Raw genomic sequence first — 8,297 nt, forward strand, 5'->3', positions numbered from 1 at the left:
TCCAGCAATGACCTCAGTTAATTCCCTCAGCACTCTGGGGTGGAGATCGTCTGGACCAGCTGATTTAAATACATCCAGTCCCTCCAGAAGTTCCCTGACTAGGTCCTCTCTGACCCTAGGCCTGGGTGCACCTCCCCTGGGGCCTACGGGAGTCCCAGTGCGGGGATGACCCAGTCCCTGCTCAGAAAAATGGAGGCAAAGAAATTGTTAAACAGGTTAGCCTTGCTGTCTGGTGCGATGACCAGATTTCCTAGCATGTCCTGCAGATGCCCCACGTTACCCGGTACCTTCTTTTTACCCCCCGTGTATTTAAAAAAGGACATCTTTTTGTCCTTGATCTGGGTAGCTAGTCCCAGTTCCATCTCCGCCTTGGCCTTCCTGACTGCCCCCCTACAGTCCTGAACAACAGAGGTATAGTCCTCCCTGGTGATGTCCCCTCCCTTCCATTGGGTGTATGTCTGCTTTTTAGCTAGGAGACTTTCCCAGATGCTTTTGGTAAGCCATGGGGGCTTTTGCGCCCTCTTGCCCCCTTTGATCCGTGTTGGGATTACCTCCGTTTGGGCTTGGAGGACTGTCTCCTTAAGGAACGACCACTCTTCTTGGACACGTAACTCCCCTCCCCTCCAGAACCTCAGTGTCTCCCTGACTATTCTCCTTACCTCATTGAAATCCACCCTCCTGAAGTTCAGGGTTGCTGCCTTGCTGCAGGCCTTTGCCACCTTGTGCTGGATGGTGAATTGCAGCAGGCAATAATCGCTGTCGCCCAGGTGGTTGAGTACCCACAGACCCCTCACCAGGTCATTGCCCATGGCCAGGACCAGACCAACAAGGTGTCTCCCCTGGTGGGGCTGTGCACCTCCAGGGTTAGATGGAGGTCCTGTATCTCGGCTAGGAACCTACGTGAGCGGTCAGACCTGGCTGACTGCTCTTCCCAGCAGATGTCTGGAAAGTTTAGGTCACCCATGATGACCACATCCTTTGACCTAACTTTCTCCGTGAGCTGACTTAAGAATTCCCAGTTTAGCTCTTCCCCTTGGTAGTAGACCTCCACCGTTAAGTCCTTTTCCCCTCAAACTTCTTGTATTCTAACCCAGAGCACTTCAGTGTGCCCCTCATCATGCTACTCATCGAGGATGCGTATTTCTCCTTGATGTAGAGCGCCACACCCCCACCTTTCCTCCCTGTCCTATCCCTCCTGTACAGCCTGTAGCCTTTGATATTCACTGCCCAGTCGTGCGTTGGCTCCCACCACATTTCAGTGGGCCCCACTATGTCTGGGTTGGTGTTAGCTAGCAGGAGGATAAGTTCCTTCTGCTTGTTCCCCATACTATGAGCATTAGTATAGAGGCATTTGAGCCCTCCTGAAGATGCATGCACTGCCCCCCTAATCCCAGTACTACCCTGGCCCCTGTTGCTTACCTGGGTATTTGTTCTGCTTGTCATCGGTCTAGGCTGGGCTGTTCTTGTGGGTGATGCTTGGTTTAGTAGTCCAAGGCTTCCTCCACCCTTGTCTTCCCTTTCCCCCGATAAGCCTAGTTTAAAGCCTGCCAGAGGAGATCAGCCAACCTAGAAGAGAACACATGCTTACTTTTGGGGGAAAGGTATTATTCAAATAAGAAAGGTTTTATCTGAATAAGAACTGCAAGACTTTGCCCTTATTAATGTAATGAAAATTGCACATACCAAGAAGAGAATAAAATTGATATATAAAAATCTGTTTTAGACTTGCTTCAAATCAGGAAATTAAACCATACCCTGTAGCCTAAAGATATGCAGTACAAAACAGCATGTTGTTCCCAAACAGTAAGGGTTTAAAGCATATTGGGGCACATATTATAACTCATTTCTACAACAAAGCTCATCATGCTGCCTTTGGAGTAAGCATAATAAAGCAGAATAGTATAACTGGCTCTCAAGCCCTGCATTAAATGGAAATTTCTGGCAAAATGCAATACTGTTCTGCACTTCACTAGCAGCACACCGCTCTCTCCTTATTCTTTTCTTCCAGAAGCATCTAGTCTCTTAGGATATTGTACAGTTAAAGACCCTGAAGCATGTGTTGTTGCTGATAAAAGTAGCATTAATGGCAGCAATAACTGAGTTTCATTCCTGAATAGCTGACATGCAGTGTGTTACCGCTTGTCCTCTTCCCCCTTCCTCACAGCAGGAGGGATGCAATGGCAATTTAGAACATTGCTTGCAGAGTTCTGTAAGTATCTAGGGCTCTGGCAAATGAAGTCTCTCACCATTTCACCTGTTCAGTAACACCAGAGTGCAGGATGCAAAAGACTGCCCAGTACAACATAGAACTCCCAGCATAAGACCTCACTTTTACATCACTCTACTTGACTGAAGCCCTGAGGAGTGGCCAAATGAGCATGCATGTGTTTCCCTGGGGACAAATAGCAGTAAAATATGTGCCACTGCTACTTGTCCCTAGGGAACACTCATGCACATGTGGTCTGGTGGGTGGAAAGTTGCCCCAGGTCGGGTAGAAAAGCCTGATGCCAGCACTTGGCTTGGCCCCAGCAGCCGTAGCTAGGGTCCCGGGAGCCTCCTGGGGCTCCAGTGACAACGATCCAGCAGCAGGGAGCCTGGCCAGCAACCGGAGCATGGCTCTGGCCAGCCAGGCTCCAGTTTCAGCCCTACACACTGATGCCACTGTCCTGCTTTTTTCTAGTGTGGGTTTCTTTTTTTTTGACACTAGGAATCCCCAGTGACAAAAAAAGACGGCACCCACTGCAGATTAGAAGTGTGGGGAATGCCTGCATGTGTGGTATGTGGCATGTATGTGGTATGTGTGGTATGTGACAGGTCTACAGTGCTGCATATCACATATGTGTGCTTGCCCCTAGTGTCCTTCCTAGGAGAAGGCTACACATGAAGTAAATGGGTAAACACAGTTCAGTTCCTAGAGGATAGAGAACTACATCACAAAGCACATGACCTCCAAGGGACCATCATCTCAACAGACTCCCTTGTTGCTATCTCCATCTGCTTATTTCTATCCTAAACTCACTGATTTCTCTTTGGGTATTAAAGTGGAGGCAGCATGTAGGGCATTTCATACTGCTTCCACCTGAGGTATGTTTAGAAATAAAGCACTTCTTTCTGGAACTCTTTACCAGATTTTCAAAGTAATAGAAAGTAACTTAACTCCTCTGCTCACCCATCCTCCCTGCTATCTTTTACGGAACTTCTGACCATCCATGTTCTCTTATGTTTTGTCACAGGTAATCAGCTGCCCTCAGTTTGGGGCTTCTTTTGCCCCCACAATGGAGCAACCAAAGGCTCATTTTGTAGGTGAGCCTTTCAGGAGCCCTTCTTTCCAGATGAAATCAAAGAAGCTGGCACATTTTAAGAGCTATAGACATCACCCTTCAACATGTTTATAAAAACAGCTGCAGTCAAACTCGATGCAGTTTTATTATTCACAATTATTAGATGCGGAATTTTAAGAATTATTTTATTATAAGAAAGGATGGTGGCATGTCAAGCTCTCCAAAGTTAGGAAACATCATAATTAAAGTTGCCTGTGCAATCTTAATTCACTTTCCTATCTATTATGAAGGCGTTGTTACTGCTAATTACACAATCACATATTGTTTTCATCATGGGGCACCTGTTTCATTTTGTGACCAGCATGCTATTCTTTGGGGAAATAGGATGGTGTATTGAAATTAGTCTGTTGTCTGTAGGACTGTCCTCATTTTTAGCTGAAGGGGAAAGATGCATCATGAATGAGGCAGGAGAATGCAGGGAGAGAAAATGTAGTTTTGAGTTGAAAGCAGATGAATGCAGTCCTGGAAAGTGGATTCCATATAGCCTCTGGCAGTGTTCTTCAGTATCTTTATTCAAACTTTTCACAGCAGATCAGTTCATGTATTTGGTCCCTGTTTTGAAACTCTTGGATCAGTTTTGCAGAACTGAGCACTCACAGCTGCCCTTGAAGTTAGCGTGAATTGTGCTTGAAAATATAAAGTGTTATAGAAAGCTAAGTACTCTGAAAAATCAAGTCCTACGTTTCTCAAAATTATTTGGCCTTTTTCGTCTCAGTTCCTCAGTTTCCCATTTATACCCACTCATCTCTTAGGGAAAACAGTTCTTTAGGCTTAAGAAGCACTCAGATCCTATTGTGGTGAGTGCTGTGGACAATCTCAGGGAGAAGTTGGAGAACATAATTATTTTTTCTTCAGAGCAGAATATGAATAGTGCATGCCAAATTAAGCCTGACATCATCCAACAAGAGGGAGGAGAAAGCAAAATATTGACTACCTGTTCATTAAGCAAGCACTATCCATCCTGCCTGCTGAATGAAGCATAAATCCTGCAGACAAAATAGAATGTGATCATATTATTATAGACCGTATTATAATGCATACGCATAAAGGAGCTGACATGCCAGCAACTTTTAACTCTAGAATTTTCAGACTTCTGAAGACTTATCTGATCTTAATACTGTGATTTTAGCATATGTATGTGCATGCACATGTACTCTTCACAATGGATTTCAATACATCTTTACATATCACTGAGGATTGGGATGAAAATTTATTTGCTATTAGTCCTGTGGATGCCTAAATATGCAACCATAACAGAATAAAGAATAAAACTTTATTTTGAGAAAGCGTTTGTAATGTATAAAATGTGAGACAGAATACTTCCATAACAACATGCAGGATCACAGTACTTTTGTAGATAAAGCTGTAAATGGGATTATCTGGTTTTACATTCTGTATGAAAAATTCAGACTTAAATTAGGTGTCTGATCACTTCATCAAGAACTGGATTACAAGGAATGACTTAAATTACTTAATGGACAGTGGGCAAGACCACATAGTGAGGGAGGGCACAAGGTAACAGTGTACAGGAGAAGTCCCTGAGTTGCTCTGAACATAAAAATATTTTTTCCAGAAACACGTTATATGAGATGATAAACAGTGGGCCTTACCCTTTTTTGCTGGACCATGGAGCTAGTTGGAAATGGGCTGTGTTCCCAGGAGGCATGGGCAAAGCATTCTCTGATGCTCTGGGAAGTGTTTTGTTTCCAGGAGAAGCTCCTATCCTTCAGAATTATTTTTAGGGGTTGTGCAGCCCTACAGCATTCCCAACACCCACCATTAGCCACCATTGAACCATGTATTTACAATGAAGTTTGACCTTGATTTCCTTCTTGAGTACTCTGCACGTAGAAGAAGCAGAATAAAACCGACGTTGTGAACTAGATCACCAAGACTGTTTTATAATATCATCTGCAGAATGAATTTCTTGCTTCGGCTTTGCCAGGAGATCGACATCAGCATCAGGGCTTAACACTAGAAAGCCATGAAGCAGGGAGGCAAGAACAGGAAAAGTCAGGACAGAAGCATCCAATCTAGCGTTACAAATCAGGGGAACAGGTGCAAGGAGCCATTGTTTGGGAGGCAAGGGCAATGGATCAGGAAACATATGTATGTGTGTGTATAGCACAAGCTTTTCAGAACTGAACCTAACTTCATCAGATACTATGAAACAATGCACAGAAAACAGAGAAGTATAAGAAGGAGACAGAAATTAGAATACAAAAGGCAGGGTGGGGGGCTGGGGGAGAAGGGAGAGAGTGGAGCAGGGGGACAGCACTGGAAGAAACAAGCCATGCCAGCTGGGGGTAATTAGGACACTGGCAGCTAGGCCCACTCCAGTAATCAGGACCAGCTGGTGGCCAAAGCCTGCTGTGCTGACTCCTGGCAATCTAAACTCCTAGAGCAGCACTCAGCCAGAATAACCATAGGTGCTATGTACATATGAAAGAGTTAAACAAGGAGATCTTTGCATTATCACAACCTGCTCTGTAGAGCAGTGTATTTACATATCTAGAGACAAAAGCATAAAAACCAGCACAGATCATTCCAAAAGTTGGGTCTCTATGCCTGGATCACACTTCCTGAGGCAAGACCAGAGGAGTGAACAAATCAGAAGCAGTCCCTAATGATCTTCTTGCTGAGCTCATTTCTGTCCTATCAGAAACATCTTGACTACCCTTAGATATTTCTATAAATCATACTATTACCTACAAAGTCCCAAGCTGCATATTGTTCATGAAGATCCTTAAAGGAGGTTCCTTATTGCAAAATAGCTCTGTAGGAAACATAATACAGCCTTTTCCAGGTGAATTCCACGGGGCTGCAGAGTGAGGTGCTTTCTTCTCAGAACTGCCCAATGCATGGTTGAACACTCAGTATAACAGGCCCCTGCTCCTGCCTCCAGACAGGTCCACACAATATATATAATCCTTGTGTGGTCACTGCAGTGGGATTGCTGCCCCAGAGCCCACCTGATCTCCTCCACAAAGACAGTACAATTTAGGTAGGGGAGTCCTGTCCTGTACTTGGGGAACATGATCTGGCCCATATTTAGGGATTGGCCAATGGGCACAAGTATGATTAGAATTAGGAAGCCGTTTAGGCCATCAAGTCCCTTCCCCTGTATTTTCAGTCAACCATTTACCTAAAGAATCCCTTAAATCTCACTTTAAGTCCCCATATATGAGTCACAAAACCTTGTAACTTGCTACAGATAAAAAGTCTAAATCCATTTCTCAATATCATCATCATAAAAATCAGCACCAGGAGAAGATTAAAAATATACAGTTATTTAAAATAACAAAATCATACTCCTCACCACTTTTTCCTTTCACCTAAAACTGGAATGAATAGCAAGCACAAAAGTATTACCAAGATGGCTCTTCTCAAGGTATTTCCAACATGAACAATAGGCAGCTTGGGACATTGAAGGCAATGGTCTGATTTACAGAAATATCTAGCCCACTTTCCAAACCAAATTACCTGTGAAATATGTCTGGCTTCCAAAGTAAAATATTCAAGAGAGAGTTAGCTCAGCAATAATGCATGACTAACTTTCAGCAGTCAATCTGAGGTGATTTTACAGTACAAAGTTTTTATCTGCTGCTTTGTTTTATTTCAGTTTCCTGACTTTAAAGGTTGTTGAGATGAAGGAATTATGAGTGGTTGTTAAGGATGGCACTTTAATTTGACTTCATGTTTCTCTATTATGAAACAGGGGTCCAAACGTTGTTCTTAAAGACAGCATTGTTAACCCTGGGTGCATCTACACAAGACGCTTCACTGAGGAAGTGACTAGTTAGCTCCCTAGTAAAACATCACTATCTACATGTGCTCCCCTATTAGGTAAGAGTAAACTAATTAACTCTACTGTATGCCTTAATTACTCCATTGCAATGCATGTGTAGATGGTGACTGGGGCTGGTTGCCCAGCTGGCTGCCTCTGCAGCGTGTTGACCTGGGAGGGAGCAGCTCCAGGCTGGCAGCATTTACACATGCACCCAAGTATGAACTACACCAAAGTTTATTTCATTGCATTAATATCACATGTAGACATACCCCCAGATTTCTTCCACTGATTTCAATCAATTTATTCTAATTTTGTTACTCAGTTACAAAAAAACTAAATTTCTCCCAATAATATTTATTTTAATCATGCCATTTAGGTTTTTCAGTCATTATAAAACCTATTAAGTAACGCAAGAAAAGATTCATAGATTGTTAGGGGCTGGAAGGGACCTTGCAGATCATCGGGTCCAACCCCCCCGCTTTAGGCAGGAAGACAATGGGTCAGATGACACCAGTGAGGTGACTGTTTAGTCTCCTCTTGAAAACCTCCAGAGTAGGTGACTGCACCACCTCTGGAGGGAGTTTATTCCACAGTCATACTAACATTAAATATAAAAAAAAACTTTATTAACTGACTGTAGACTGCAGAAGCTAAACAAGAAAGGAAAAGACTGTTGTTCAGGTAATCAAACAAAGAATAGAAGCATCTGAGAGCTTATTCAATGTAATTCCAGGGAACAAGAAAACAGTTTTTTTTAAAGGCAGGAAGAAGTAATCCTTATTGTGTTTAAACATCTTTCTGATTTACTTATTGTGCTGTTTGGCCTTCTCTTCAAGGATAGAAATGGGATTGCCAGCCCACGAGTTCAAAAATATATATCAGATTCTCTCAAACATTTTAAATACATATTTTGGGTTATTTTGATTTACTCCTTGCTTTTTGAGCATTTATGCTTTAGGTTTAAGCTTTTTTTGGCAACTAGAAAGACTCGAAAATTGCAGTTTGCAAAGTGGACTGAACCTGGTATCTTTCTTTATTCCCCATCTTTTCAGTTTCTATGTGCAAGCAATTTGTCATGAAGAGCACTTTTAGTGCAGATGAGAGGTGTCAGCATACACAAACTGGCTCAGGTACAATCTTAGCTTGGTATGTACATCCAGGTTACA

This window comes from Crocodylus porosus, unplaced genomic scaffold (genome assembly GCF_001723895.1).
Source record: "Crocodylus porosus isolate Cpor-Errol unplaced genomic scaffold, CroPor_comp1, whole genome shotgun sequence".
NCBI classification, from domain to species: Eukaryota; Metazoa; Chordata; order Crocodylia; family Crocodylidae; genus Crocodylus; species Crocodylus porosus.